This window comes from Falco punctatus (genome assembly GCF_963210335.1).
Source record: "Falco punctatus genome assembly, chromosome: 2".
NCBI lineage: Eukaryota > Metazoa > Chordata > Aves > Falconiformes > Falconidae > Falco > Falco punctatus.
In genome coordinates, this window is record NC_137581.1 from 102,740,143 (window position 1) to 102,754,996 (window position 14,854).

A 14,854-nucleotide genomic window follows, 5' to 3' on the forward strand; every position below is an offset into this window, starting at 1 on the left:
GCCTCACTGCCAGCATCAGAGGAGCTGAACAGAGTAACATCAGTTTTCATCTGCTGCTTTGAAAAGTTTTGCTCCTGACCAATTACTAGGACCAACAACTAGCAAACCTGTTCTTTAAAGCTGTCTCCTTCCCGGTGTCATGTGTAACTCCTAATGGAATTTGGGTTCTCCTGAGTAGGGCCCATGAAACACTTGGCCAGCTTATTGTTCTGTCTGTGTGGGTACTCGTTAGATGTGTTTCAGCTCATATATTTGTATACACGTTATCAAATGTATATAAAAATATAAAATGTGTTCAATTTATTTAATATTATTCTTGTGTTCTCTTACGCATTTGGGACAGATGCCTTGCCATTAATTTCTTTTCAGTGATGGTTCAGCTAAACACATTTGACTGGGGGCAAAAATCTGCAAAGGATTTGATTTAAAAAATAAGCTTCTGTAGACCTTTCAGGTGCATTATGAAATGTTCCATTCCACTGGTTGGTCTTGATTTAGTCAATATAATTTGGTCGTCCTTGCTGTAGGCCTACAATATGATGTATTTACTGTCCTTGTTGAGTTTAATGTCTTCCTCACTGTTGCTCAGCTTACTCTAAAATCCATTTACTCTCTGAGTTTTTTAATCTGTTGGTGTGATACAAGGTATTTGAATTTTTTTTTTTAAATCTTCATTCTGATGTTGGGGTTTAGACTTAGATACTAGGCAGTATTTCTGAGCATAAAGTCTGTGCAAATAGCGAATATAATATTATTATATTGCCCTCAGTATTTGCATGTAACATCCTGTTTATATTAGTCCTTAAGGACAGGATTCAGTTCTCAATAGAATGTGATCTTGCATGTTAATCCTGACTCAGTTTCTGTCCACAATGAGATGAAGAGAAAATAAACAGGTTGGAATTAATCACTTGCTATAACATGACCTTCTACCAGTTCTAGGTAACTACTGCTGAGTTCAGAGTTTAATTCTTGCAACGAGAACTAGAGAGAAGCAGTTGTGTTATAAAGTAGGGGGTTTTTTTTTGTATGTAGTAATACAGACATCAAATATTTATGTGGCATTCTGCATTCAAAGAAATTGTTAACTTTCACCAAATGCTGAAAGTATGCTGCACTGACTTCTGGGTTGTTGGGTCCTTTCATGGGAGGGTTAGTGACAATACAGAGCTTTTGCCTTTTAGCTAATCAGAGCAACTCAGCCCCATCATTGGTAGCAGTCATTACTTTACATCTTACCATGCAGGTGGCACATGTCGTGTTGGATCTTGGTGAACAGGATCCTGTACCCTTTCCTCTGTCAGTATGTTTAATGTTAGAAGCCAGAAATTTGCTTTTTTAAAAACCCCTATTTTCTAATGTCCGCAGTGAGTCCAAAAATTTTGTAGACCTAATAAGGCAGGTGATTTGTCTGATCTAACATACTGTCCTCCTCGTTAGCCAGCAGAAGGTGGGCGAGCAACCTCTCCTGTGAGCAGAAGACTTGAGAGTGTGCCTCTCACTTTGTCTGTTCATGAAGTTGACTCAGCTATCACCCTTGTTTGGGATAGATTACAGAAAAACAAGCTATTCAGTTAATCTGTGATCAAACACAGTATGTGACGGTGCCTGCAAACTAGGTGACACCGCTTTCTAGATGCTACTATAGTTACTATAGTTTGCAACAATGGGTACAGAAATAACGATGTTTTGAAGGCCAGTGTGACTGAAATTAATTCGAGGATTGTTGCAGCTTTGTTTTTGTTTGCTAGCATATGGGGAGGTGGGAAAGACTTAAGGGATGGATAGAATCATGGGGTCACTCATGTTGGAAGGGGCCTCTGGAGTTCCAGAGTCCAGTTTGCTGCTTGAGGCAGGGCTGATCCTGAAATTTGATTGGCTACTCAGGGCATTGTCTGGCATGGTCTCAAAAACCTACAAGAACAAGAGATTCTACAACCTCTCTTGGCAGCTTTTCCTCTATGGTTAATTATTTTTTTTCCTTGTGATTATTGACACACCCCCCTTACATACCTGGTAGGAACCTCTCCTGTGGTTCTGTGGCCATAGGAGACTACGGCCAGTCTCTCTTCCTGCAGTTCAGTGCTGTGAAGCAGCTGATAGATGATGCGTAAATCAGTCAGGTTTTGCTTTGAACCTTGTATCATAATCTGGTTTATAAATCGAGCAACATGAAGATTTTGACGATGAAGACGTTCTTTGGAGAACCGGTACATGATAGCTGTAGACAAATTTCAGGGAGTTCTTTATTTCCCTAATGCTCAAAATCATGGCTTACTAGACATTCAGAACTGTCTTTACATGAAGAAATGACAGTGTTTGTCAGTTGTCCATTGCTTATAATTAGCATTTTATTTCTAAAAAGTGGTGCCTGCTGAATGCAGAATGTAACATTGCCTTTAGTCTACCTGACTGCTTATCTTCGAACCGTGCCTGAGTTGGCTTTTCTCTTTCTCCCAAGCTGTCCCATCCCAGCTGCCTTGTAGCTGAGCTGCCAGACCACACCTGCCATCCTTCCTGCAAGATGATTAAAGGGTTTATTCTGTGTAGAGCAAAACTGTGTTTTGTCAGGTAGTTGTTAATCTGCTTACCTGTAAACTTTGGAAAGCCTGAAAGTGACTTCTTATTTTCCCACGTTGCTGGTAATACAGCAAAGTGCTCTGCCCACTAGCAGTAACAATTTGAGTGGAAATTTGGTCTTGCCAGTTAGAATATTCATGGCTCAGTGGTGTTATGGGAAGTGATTGCTTAGGTTGTTAATAATCAGCAGGGTATTTCTGCCAAGTTGATCTTCAACTGCTGTTTATGGAGTTACTTATTCACTCATCAGAGGCTTTGCACAAGATGGTATTGCATAAAAAAATACTGCCTGTATTTGATTTCATAGTGATTTCTGTTCTTCAACAGGAGAGAGAGCAACCAATAACTGAATTAAGTTACTGCTGAAGTAAAAAGAATCCAATTTTTTATAAAGAACCATGCAGTATGGGAGGGGGGGCAGGACACACCAAAACAAAACTGACGTAAATCAGTGACTAGTGGAGCCTTCTCTAGCCTTACTCCTAGTACCTGAGGCTTTACCCCACTTAGTAAGAATTGCCCATGAGAAAGATCTTATTGTGTAATAATGCAAAGCACAGTGGGATTACTGGTCCCAGATATGCTGAATTGTTTCTAAGCATTCTATCTTTGTGCCATCTTACCGTTTGATTGATGTCTTTGGCAAGTCACTAGTATGAGTGCACAGGGTGTTAATTAATCCAATTACTTCTTCCTGTATGCTGTTTCCATTTCAGAGCCCATTTTTCCAAGTACATCTTATGTAATGGAGTGCATTAAGTGTTACTTCAGAGAGAAGGGAGGCACAAAATTTTAAACCGCTTGGAGATTTGCACTTGCAGATCTTGCTGCAAAACATGTCTGCTGCCTGCTGTGAGGGAGGGAGCAGAAACAGTACCAACTGCTGTCCAGCTTGGCGTGCATCTCGGCAGCGGCAGCAGCAGCACGTGATGTTAATAGCTGGAGTGTTAAATTACTGCATTTGGTAGCATTTATGAAGCATAATCTGTTTTGAAACTCAGCTGCATTATAGCTTGTAAAAACCTGAAGGCAGCTGGGGGAAAAGTAAGATTCTCAAAGATATGATTCCTTAAAATTTGGAATGTATCTGCTTTCGAGAAATATCATTGCACTGTATTTGGTATTTATATTTAAATATAAGGAAGAATGTTAAAATGGGTCTTGGAGTATCAGTTATCTCGATCAAATCATGGTGTGCGTTTTTTATAATAATTTCTGATAAGGCTTTTGGAAATTTTTAATTTTTTTAAAGCTGCTGGCTTTGTTCTCTTTTGACATTTTTAGAAAACCAATTTCATTACAATGTTACTGATTACTGAGTAGAGTGAATGTTGCCTTGAATAAGCCTGGGAATGGTTAACAACTCATACTTTAGATAAACTATTTAACATACAGACTGAAAACAGTTAAAACCAAACAAGGGGGATTTCTCTTTATTTGTTGTCTAGCTAGTGCTGACTGGTGTTTATTGATGGAGAACCTCCATTATGTTGCAAGAGAGAGCCCTGAAGAAGTCCAGCACACTCACCTCATACTAAAAATCTATAAATTAAGAAGTACTCTGTCTGGGGAAGGGTATGTGTTGATCCTGTAGCATAAAATGAGGAGATCACACCTCCTCAACTTTTCCTTACCCTTCTTCTTTCCATGTTGTGATTGCCAAATACACACCCTGGCTCACGTCTCTGGTGCTCCTCATGAGTTCAGATGATGGGAGAGGCAGGCAGTTCCCCTGCCAGTGCCAGGGGCAGGAGCTGGAGGACCAGTTGGTGGGAAATGCGACAACGTGAAAGCGTTATCCAGTGCAGCTCTGCAGGTTTCTGTCACCAGCCATGGGAAGCAAGGGCATGTGGCCTGTGCTGGCTTTCCATGAGCAACTTTGCCCTCAACAGGCTTTTTTGGGTATTTTTTTTGGTGCTTGACTCATGCCATGCTCTACTATGTAATGTCCCACTTGGCGGTCACGTGAGCAGAACTGTAAAGGAGCTTATCAGTCAGGAGAAGATATATAATTGGGAGAGGACTTAAGTACATGAGTACAAGGAATAAAGGGAATCTCAGAAAAGTCAGAAGCCTACAAGGCACACAAAAAAATATCAAAATTCCTCCCACCTGAGGCTGTTTTGTTTTTTTTTTAGTATCCCTGATGTGGTGTGGTTTTTGAATTAACAATATCTAAACAATGAGCCCATGATTCTGGTATAAAGACCGTTTCAGCTGTCTACCAACAACTGTTTTCTTTCTGTCCTGAATGAAATGGGTTCTTTCTGGAGGTGATAGGTGGTCCTTTACCAATAACACGTGCAGCACCTTGTGTACGGCAAGGCCAGGGCAGCGTTCCTGTTTCCTCCTCCAGAGCCTGCCTGGTTTAGTGAGTGCAGGTAGTGTTGTGCTGTCTACCTCTGTTGAAAAGGGCTTCTTGGAGAAAGTGCCTCCTTAAGAAAAGAATTCTATTCAGCCAGTTCCCCAAATACTTTTTGGTGTCTCTGGTGGTATACTTTTTTTTTTTTTTTTTTTACATAGTTGACTCAGTGGCTAATGACTCTGAGGTCCCGGACAAGCTCCATGATGGCTTTATTAGCTAAGCGCTGTGAAAAGAAGTGGGTGTGGAGAACAAAAGCCTTTGGTGGATTTAAAGGCTGGATGATGGAGAGGTGCTTTGTATTACAACACTGTCATGAGAAGGGGGGTGGGACCAGGGGAATCTTACCAGGTAAAAGGAGCATTCCTAATACCTGGAGTCTGTTTTGCTGCACCATTCTGGTAATAAGAAGCTCTCAGCGTAGGAGGCATGGTTCAGAAATCTTTTGATTTTCTTTCCCTTTTATTTCCCATTCCTTGCACCTCTACACCCCACACACTCTTAAATACTTGACAGGCATGTATGCACTTCAGTGTGGAAGAAAAAGAATTCAACTGTTCTCAAGGAGAAGAAATATTTATGAAGAAAACATTTCAGGTTTTGTTTTCCACAACAACTTTTGAGGCACAGGTGGTCAGGATACTCTGATCTCTTGTCCTTTGTGCTTCCCTCCCAGGCTGAGATGGTCAGTGCTCTGAGGAATGTTGCTGTGTTTCTTTTACTGCAGCTTATGGTAGAAGCTACATAGGGACAGGAAGTTTTTCAAACAGAACAGCATCTGGCGTGTTATATGCAGGCATATAACTGCACCTTTCAGACACTGCTGTGTAAATAGCCTGTGTGTATACTTTTTTGTGGAGTGTAAGTGCTGTTACCTTTAAAGGGACCACTGTCCTGCTTCCATCCTGATTTTTTTACTCCTTGCTTGCTTGTGGTCCAGGATAGTTGAAGTAATTTTCACTGTCCCAGGATTCTGCTCAGGGAATCTTGATAAAGTCTTCTTAAATCTACACAAAATGGTCTCATTTAAACCTTTCACATTTAAAATTTGGTTTTTAAGTTTTCTAGTACTGTTTTTTTAGGATTAGTCCTTTCTGTGAATTTTACTGACTGTTTTCTGTAGATTAAGTGATTTCCAATAAATTCATGTGTTATTCTGTCCTCCCATTTGAGGACCCCAGTAGTTCTGTCTGTTATGCTGTATGCAGAATCAAACAGCTTTTCTAACTTACCTTGGTTTCTAACACCTTCCAGTTTTCATTGCCTGGTGTTTGTTTTTTGGTTGGTGGTTTGGGTTTGGTTTTTTTTTTTTTTTGGGGGGGGTTGGTTTTTTTGTTTTTAATAGCACTGTGAAAGATCTGTTTTAGCTAGACATACTGTCAGTTTAGTATGGGATGTGGTATCCCCAAAAAGCAATCCCCTTGCTCCAAAAACCACCAAAAAAACCTCCCACCAAATGACCCTGTGGCAAGCACCCACAGGTGGCAACATTCACTTTATAAACCTTTTTCCACTGTAAGCAGCTGGGCTTCAGTCCCCAATGCATTCATTAGCCCTCCAGAGCAGCTGCTTGTGTCCTGTTACAGGTTTATCAAACAGGACTACTGTGATGATGGACTGAAAAGTAAAAAGTGGATCTGAAGGGTTTGTTGGGGCTGCAGAGAAGAGAGGGGAAGGAAACAATAAGCAGTTAGGCATGGTGTGGGAGGAGGAAAAAAGGTTTTTATTTGGGCAGTGTCAAACAGAAGTTCTGACTGAGGCAGGACAAAGTCAAGCTATCCAGAGTGACATCTGTAGACTTGTATTATTCCTGCTGTTTCCTAACTCACCATTTCCAAGAAATTACTAAGGATTGTATAACAGGGAGGCAGGGACCTGTATCTGCAGCAAATACTTTCTTTTGTGGCAGAAGCTTTGCAAATGTCACCAGTGCACTGAAGAATTGGAAGGGAGAGCAACTGAAACCTGAAATCTCTCAACTTCCTGAGCTGGACTTTACACCCTGCTTTTGGGCCTGCTTCTCAGTAAATCGTGTTTTAGAGGCAGCATTTTGATTTGTGGGGCAGGGAGAGAAAGTTTGCTAGTGTGAGCAGTTCATGTCTAGAGAAAGTAAACTGAAGGGGAAACCCTTCAGATAGCCCTTTTCAGGTGATGTTTGCTGCTGGTCACACTGATAACAAATTCTAGAAGGGTGGTTTTTTTGATTTTGTGGGCCTTTTAGGAAGATGGGGCAAGAGGAAGAATCCCAGCATGTGACATAACCTATGATGCTGGGATAATGGGCTTTAGCATAGTTCTGTTATATTGCATTAATGAGCAAGACTGGGACACAAAAGGCATCTTACTGTACTCCCAGCAAGATTTTTCCTTGAAGATAGGGGACACAAGTGGGGGAAAAAAGGATATAGGTAAATGAACTTAATGCTTCAATGAACTGTTGAGGTGCTACAGACTTAAGGAATGTTTATATGCTTTGTCAATAAAGATGCCAGAGTGTGTGATAATGTGTATTTAAATCTTCTTGAATGTAAACTGATGTGTCCATTATTGGCATAATGCATCGAATCTGATGCTTGCATTCTGTCTTGAAAGTAAGACAATTTTATCAGCAAATGTAGTCAGGTAAAAAAGTAACAAGTGAACAGGAATTCCATTTATGTCTGTGATCAAAGAGCTACAGAGGAAGGAGGAGGAAGGCTCGAGAATAACCCTTTTTTATGTATCGTACCTTTTGGAAATGAGGATGTAACAAGCAACATGAGTTACAGGTATATTTCGTGGTATATAGTTCATTATTTTCATCTAGACCAATGTACTTGTACCTGAAGAGTTTTAGCCTTTTGACTGCAGGATTTTGTCAGCTATTTAAACTTAAAAAAATCACAGTAGAACACATGATACCTCAAGACTGGAGCTCCTTGTTGTGGTGCATGTGTGGATATTTAGAGTCAATGAGTTCATTACAGTGGGTTTTCTTTTACCTTGATCTTGCGTCCCAAGTATGGTTGTATGTTATGTGCCATCGCAGTGTTTGTGAAAAGTACCTTAATTGTTGTGATTTCTCAAAATCATTGAAAGAGCGTCAAGACACTAAGGTGTAGAACAGCTAGAATTGCCAGTCAGTTTTTAATCTAGTATAATCTAGTAGAATAGCCTTGTTCATCTCAAACTGTGGCATTTTGTATCCTAATAAATCAATAAATGTTGTGAATAGTGGAGGTGATTTACTGCAGAGTTGATGCATCAGGGTGTTTGTTTTATGTATGTTAAATAATGGAACAATAAACTGCTTCTTGGTGGGTGTACTCTCTTTACCTTTTCAAGTTTGGTTGAAAGCAGGAATACAGAAGCATTCAAGGACTTCTTTGGAGCAGAAAAGATGGTAAAACAACAGACACTTGCTTTGATGCTGTGAAAATGTCTGTTGGAGAACCACTGGCCTTATTTTTAGATGGTTAAAACATAGCAAATGGCTTTGATCAAAAAATAATAAATCCCCCCAGCTGTAGTTATGGGAAATAACTTCTTGGACCTTTGTGAGGATGAAAGAGTCAATACAGAGACACGTTAATAGGGTCAGTATTGCTTTTGGCTGAGCCCCTGGAAGACCGAAGAGCTGCAGTTGTTCCCACTTCATGTCCCAGAGGTGGCAGTGCAGGTCATGCTGTCACTTCTGCTCCTGCCCTTCAAATTCGGGTCTGCATTGCTGTCCCTCTACCGTGCCATGGGTCTCTTACCGAAATTCATGCCATAGGTTGCAGATAAAATGGTGGAGCGGGGACAGTTTTCTTACAGAGCTGTTTTGGGGGGCAGTTTTATGGACAGGAGTTAAGTCTGTTACTCATCAGAAAAATACGGATGGTCCAAGCTGCTGGGACACAGATGTTGTGTTTTATCCACACCACCTTGCTTTTTTGTTAGGTGATCTTGGGTTTTAGGAAGAAGCCCCTAACTTGGCATTTGGGATGGGGTCAAGGGAGGTGATTTTGAGCTTTTAAGGCTAGTGGGATCTCAGTGAGGTGCCAGGCTCCCCACCTTCCCTCTGGTGTTCCCCTGTGCAAGCCCCCTTCACAGCCTGCCCTTCGCTACTGACTGCCCAAGGTGGGGTCAGTGTTGTTCAACACTGCTCGCAATGTTTACTATAGGCTGCTAAAATCCTTTAAAATAGATAGGAAATCTTTAACAGTCCGGTTTAACATGTCTTGTGCCCAAGTTCAGAGGACATCCACACTATCACTGCGGCAGGCATCTATCCTTGGGGCTGGGCACAGGAGCAAACCCTCCTTCAAACCAGATTTTGAACAGCACAGCCTCTTCATCTGTAGATAACAAGTCTAAAGTATCAAAGTACGCTATGACTGGTTCAGTATGTCGCTAGATAGTTGTGCTTACTGAATCATCTTACTGAAAAACAAAATGTGTTTTTTAAGTATCTTAAGTGCTTTGTATCTTCTCTACTTTTCTAGATTTCTGAAGAAAAGAAAATGCATTTTTCAATGAAACATTGTTTCTTTACGCGAGGCCAGTGTGTTTGGCTTGTACTCTGACGCAGATTGCAGCTAACTTTTAATTACTAATGTCATAAATAAGAGAAAGCATCACACATAAAGGCTTACATAAATATCACCCTTGATAAAAGCACCTAAAGTTATATGGCTGCTTAAATAAATGTAATCATGTATGTGCAACATAGTATGTACTAAATAAACGTGCCTGGGTGGGCACAAGAGCTAGCAGAGGTGTTGCAGGGAGCTGAGCTATTGTGCCTGGGGAGGAGGGCAGAGCAAAGCCCCACAGCAGCTGGCTGGGGAAAGGTGCAGGGCTGATCAGCTCCTTGCTGCACCGTGCTGAGCATGTGATGGCTCAGGAAAATCATTGGAAGGTCACAGGGAAAAGATACATTCCTCTGAATGTTCTTAAATGCATAGGGTGCAAGCAGTTGAGCTTGTGAATTCATTTTAGCAAGGTCCTTGTTGTCGTCAGTGACATGGAAAATGAAGCCTTGAGTCCCAGAGCCTCAGCGTGTGTGCTGCCACCTCATGCAAAATTTAGCACAGGCTTTGTTTGAAAGTGCTTCTCTGAACATAATTTGAATGTGCTTATTTTTTGATTGGGATCCTAACCATCTGCTAGCAGGTGTTTGGTTTTGTCATGGATTTTGTTTTATTACCTTTATCATCTTTGCTTTCTTTCTGTGCAATGTTGGCTGAATCCTCCCATCCCATCTGGTTTATATAGTGAATGGAAAATCTGCTGATCAGGACCGTGTCTCACACAGGATATTGTATTTTTATTTTAAAGTACTTTGTCCTGATACCATATCTGCCATTGATGGGGGGTTGTCTTCTTAGGAGCATGCCCACTTGCTGGGCCTTTTTCTTACTAGAGAAGATTTCAAAGTGTGGGGTCTGTTGCCTTCAATATAATCCTAACTTTTATTAGAGGTTGGTTCTTAATGGTATTTACTTAATCTTTGCTGTGTTGAAACATGAAGCTTCTGAATCAGAACTTGTTGTCTTACAGCACAAAATCTGTTATTGTTTCAGGAGTATATTTCAGGGAATAGGGCGTGTTTGACTAAAGTAAAAATATTTAATAGCAAAATGTGGTGTCATAACCTCTGTCAAAACTGTCTTTGAAAAATGTGAACTGCTACCCTGTTGTGATACACCAGGATAGGGCAATATGAAGAAGTCTGCTAGAAACATCATGGAGAATTGGGCATCAGGAACGGGATTACTGACGTTGGAGGGGGCAAGATCTGGAAAGTGAAATTCAGCTGCAACTTACTACACTGACACAATGTTCCAGTAACATGCAAATTCCTCTTCAGGGCTGTTTTCTCCAGATGGGTCAGGAACCTCAGAGCCAGAGTGGTCTGGTTTTGTCCAGCCCTTCCCTGCAAGAGTGGGTAAGCAGCTACTGGAAAACAAGTAGCTGTTATACTAGCGTTTTGGGTCACTTAAGGGAGTTGAGTAATTTATGAGCTCACTAAAAGACAAATTGTGCCATTGTGGTTTCTTATTAGAGTACCTTAGCGGAGCATGCATGTACAGTTGTAAACAAAATACAAGAAATGCTGAAGAAGGCAAAAGAGTACAGCAAAAAGTGATAAATATAAGCCTGACACCGGTGGTGCCAGTGGCGGTAATAATACCAGCCTGTCATGGCGTGCATTTGGTACAAATTTTGTAAGCCCTTCTGTCTGTGGCATGGTCGTGGTTTAGCTGTGGCTTACTGGCAGCGGGGGAGCACAGTTCAGGTGCTGATACTGACAAGGGGACAGCACGGGGCCAGGGAGTCTTTTAAGGCAACGCTGCTGCCTGAGGAAATGCTCATCCAGCTTGAGCCTGGCAGGCAGGGTGTGGAGGTGTCCTGGCTTCAGCTGGGAGAGAGTTAATTTTCTTCTTAGCAGCTGTGCAGTGCTGTGTTTTGGCTCTGGTGTGAGAACAATGTTGATAGCACCCTGATGGTTTCAGTTGTTGCTGGGTGATGTTTATACTCAGTCAAGGACTTTTCCGTTTCTCAGGCCCTACCGGCAAGAGTGCTGAAGGGGCACGGGAAACTGGGAGGGGACACGGCCAGGACAGCTGACCTGAACCAGCCAAAGGGATATTCCATACCATACGACACTGTGCTGAGTATATAAACTGGGGGAAGAAGAAGGAAGGGGGGGACATCCAACATTATGGCGTTTGTCTTCCCAAGTAACGGTTACGCATGCTGGAGCCCAGCTTTCCAGGAGATGGCTGAACACCTGCCTGCCCGTGGGAAGCAGTGAATGAATTCCTTGCTTTACTTTGCTTGTATGCACAGCTTTTACTTTACCTGTTAAATTGTTCTTATCTCAACCCACAAGTTTTACAATTCCTTTCCGATCCTCCTCCCCATCCCTCTGGGTGAGGGGGAGTGAGCAAGCAGCTGTGTGGTGCTTGGTTGCCGGCCAGGGTTAAACCACGACATAAGGATAGCCCAGTGGCAGTGCAAGTCAGTATGTTGCTGTATTGGAAGAAAAAAATAATACTAGAGTTTAATTAAGGGTTGTGATTCCAGCACCTGACAGTGGAAGTTATAACCAGTGCTGTGCTGGGGTGCTCCATCAGTCGAAAAAATGTAATAATGTGCAGCTACCTCAGTCATGGCTCGCACTGGAAACACTAGTATTACATTTTTTTTCTTACTTTTAGAGCCATGCACATTTGGCCCCCTCTCTTAGGAAGCACAGGAATGTTCTCTGTTCACACGTGCTTATTTTCCCTGTGTATTCTGTGCGTTACTTGTCCAAAAAAGCAAAGAATCCCCAAAGTCTTATGATTCAGCAGCATTCAAAGTTAGATGTGTACTGGAGTGATACAGGTAGAAGCTTGTGTGCAAGTCTACATGTGTGCAAGTGTTTGAAGTGCTTTCTTCTGATGGATTTGTTTTTGTTAGACTAGCTCAGGGAAAATAAACATTGCAGTTGTCAAGTAAATTCAGTTTAGTTCATCAAACTGCCACTTGAACATTAATGTATTTAAAAAATTTACAAAATAACAAAAATAGATCAAAAGTTCAAAGCTTTGATTTAAACTTCAGTAATAATTATAATGAAATGAATGAGAAGAATTTCCAGGGCATAAGCTCTGTATGTGTGTAAATAATGGGCAGAATTAAATTTTATTTGTAATAAAAAAATTGAACTGAAAGCAACAGGAATCACATGCAAAGTTGCAAGTGATTGCTCTTGCCCAGATTTTCACAACCCTAAGTAATCTATTATAAATTCTATATATTGAAGGAGTGTTACTTTAAACAACCACTCTTCTCCAGCTCTTTCTTTCCTTCTGAAAACCAGAGGGCAGCCTGTTCCAACAGATTGTTTATTTATGTGAAATTGACCAATTGGTTGCAAAATGAGGCCTCATTTGAAATGAGAACTGGGGTTAGTTACTGTGAGTATGCTGTTACCTTATTTTCAAGGAATGTGATTTTGTAAAGCAGATGCACATTTTTATGTATAAAAGTCGAATCAAATACTGTACTTAGTTATATACAAGTGTCTGGTATTTCTTTAGTGTATTGATAGGAGTTGGTTGATACAGACACTCAAAAAATTACTATTTAAAAAAAAAAAACCACTAATTACATACTCATATATACTGTTAATGATACCACAGCCCAAGCGGCATTGTCCAGAACTTTGTACATCCAGCTTTCCACCTTGCATTTGGTGGTTGTAACTCAGTGGTACATCCATACTCATTACTTTTGCTGAAACTGTGTAGGCTTATTTTTTTCAGCAATGAGGTATACCGTTAATGCCTTCAAACTTTGCGCACACAATATTCTAACAATATTACAGGGTGAGTGGAATAGTTTCGTGCAGAGGTTATCAGGTGTGTTTGTATTTCAACTCTTGTGTCAGTGCATGTCAGAAGTCAGACAGATCACGCAAGCTCACACACATGCTTGTGTGCTTAGCATCAGAAATCAGACTTAGTTTGCCAGAGTAGAATAGAATGCACTGTGGGATTATTTTGTTTTGTTTTTATAGAAATTTTTGCCATAAAGACTGCTCTGAATGTTCTGCAGGCTTGAACACCCAGAAAAGTATAGCTGCAGTTCTGTATGAAGTTGTATGTCGTAGGAGAGTGAAGTCAGTATACTGTGAGTCTTTAGTAAAGCACTGGTGCTTGCTTAGCACTCAGGTACTTCACTGAATTGAACCATTAGCAATTACCAATTACTTACATACTGAGTGACTTTGGGTATGTGGCAAGATAGTCCCCTACAAAGACAAGTGGAGCTAAAAACAAGGTGCAAATTTACTCAAATTTCAGTGCAAGATTTGGGTGTGATACCACTGGAAGCAAAGACTTTGTTAACAGAAGCTGCAGATTTTGTATTTTTGGTTACAAGAAAGCATTTTAACTCATTACTTTTGCAAGTTCATTTTGGGCACCTCTAGAAGGCATTTCTGTTGATAATTTGCAGGCATTAGAATATGTCACTGAAGGATTAAGATAACAAAATCATTTTTTTTCCCAGTAAACTGACTGGCTTTTAAAGGCTTCAGATCAAAAGCACTGAAACGCAGCAAGGAGGTTCATGCGAAATACACATCCTAGTGATTAGCAAAGGTATATGCATCTATTGGCCAAACTTTGCTTTCTCCCAGTGCATTGGACGTTGATTATTTTTAAAACTGACCTTTTAATTGTAAGCCTCAAAGGCCACTTCATCAGCTCCCTGAAATCACCCTCTACTGAACAGTAAACTTGTAGTCATTTTGTTTTGATTAATTAACCTGTTACATCTGTGCAGCCTTTGGGCCACCTTCATTTTTTCATTTAACACACACAGTCTGTAGTTTTTGAAGGTTACAGATACGTTTCAGGGTGCTGATGGTTTATGCCAGCTGCGTCGCGTGCCTTCACAATCCAGTGTCTGTTCAGTATATCGACTTCTCGAAAGTACTCTAATTTTTCCTTTTAAAAATATCTTTATTTATATATTTATTTAAATTATATTATATATATTTATATCTTTAAAATATATATTTATGGAGGTGATGCATGAATCATCCTGTTCCCTAGCAGATGAGCTCCAGTTGCTTATCAGCCTTCCGGGCTAACCTGAATTTGTCTGGCTGATGAAATGAGGTTGCAATAAAGAGGCTTCATTAACAAAAATAAGCTAAGTGGACTGTGTTGCTGCTAGTGCTGTAATTCAGTAGAAATACTCTTGAATTGTTTGAAACAATGTGTTGGTGCCAGATTTGTTTTGTGTGGGAAAACTAAGTATTTCAAAACACTTCAAACCCTCTCCCTACCACTACTCAGATGAAGAATGTGATTGTCCTTCCCTGTCCCTGCATTCCCCTTCCAGGAGCTGGATTCAGCAACTCCTGAATTCATGTTGTACTCTAGGTCT

At 40.8% G+C, this 14,854-nt stretch overlaps 1 protein-coding gene across 5 annotated transcripts in view; it reads left to right on the forward strand.

The window, feature by feature from the left end:
- The window catches only part of APP (amyloid beta precursor protein), a 229,270-nt gene that overhangs the window by 98,020 nt on the left and 116,396 nt on the right, over positions 1-14,854 (forward strand). The window lies entirely within an intron of this gene.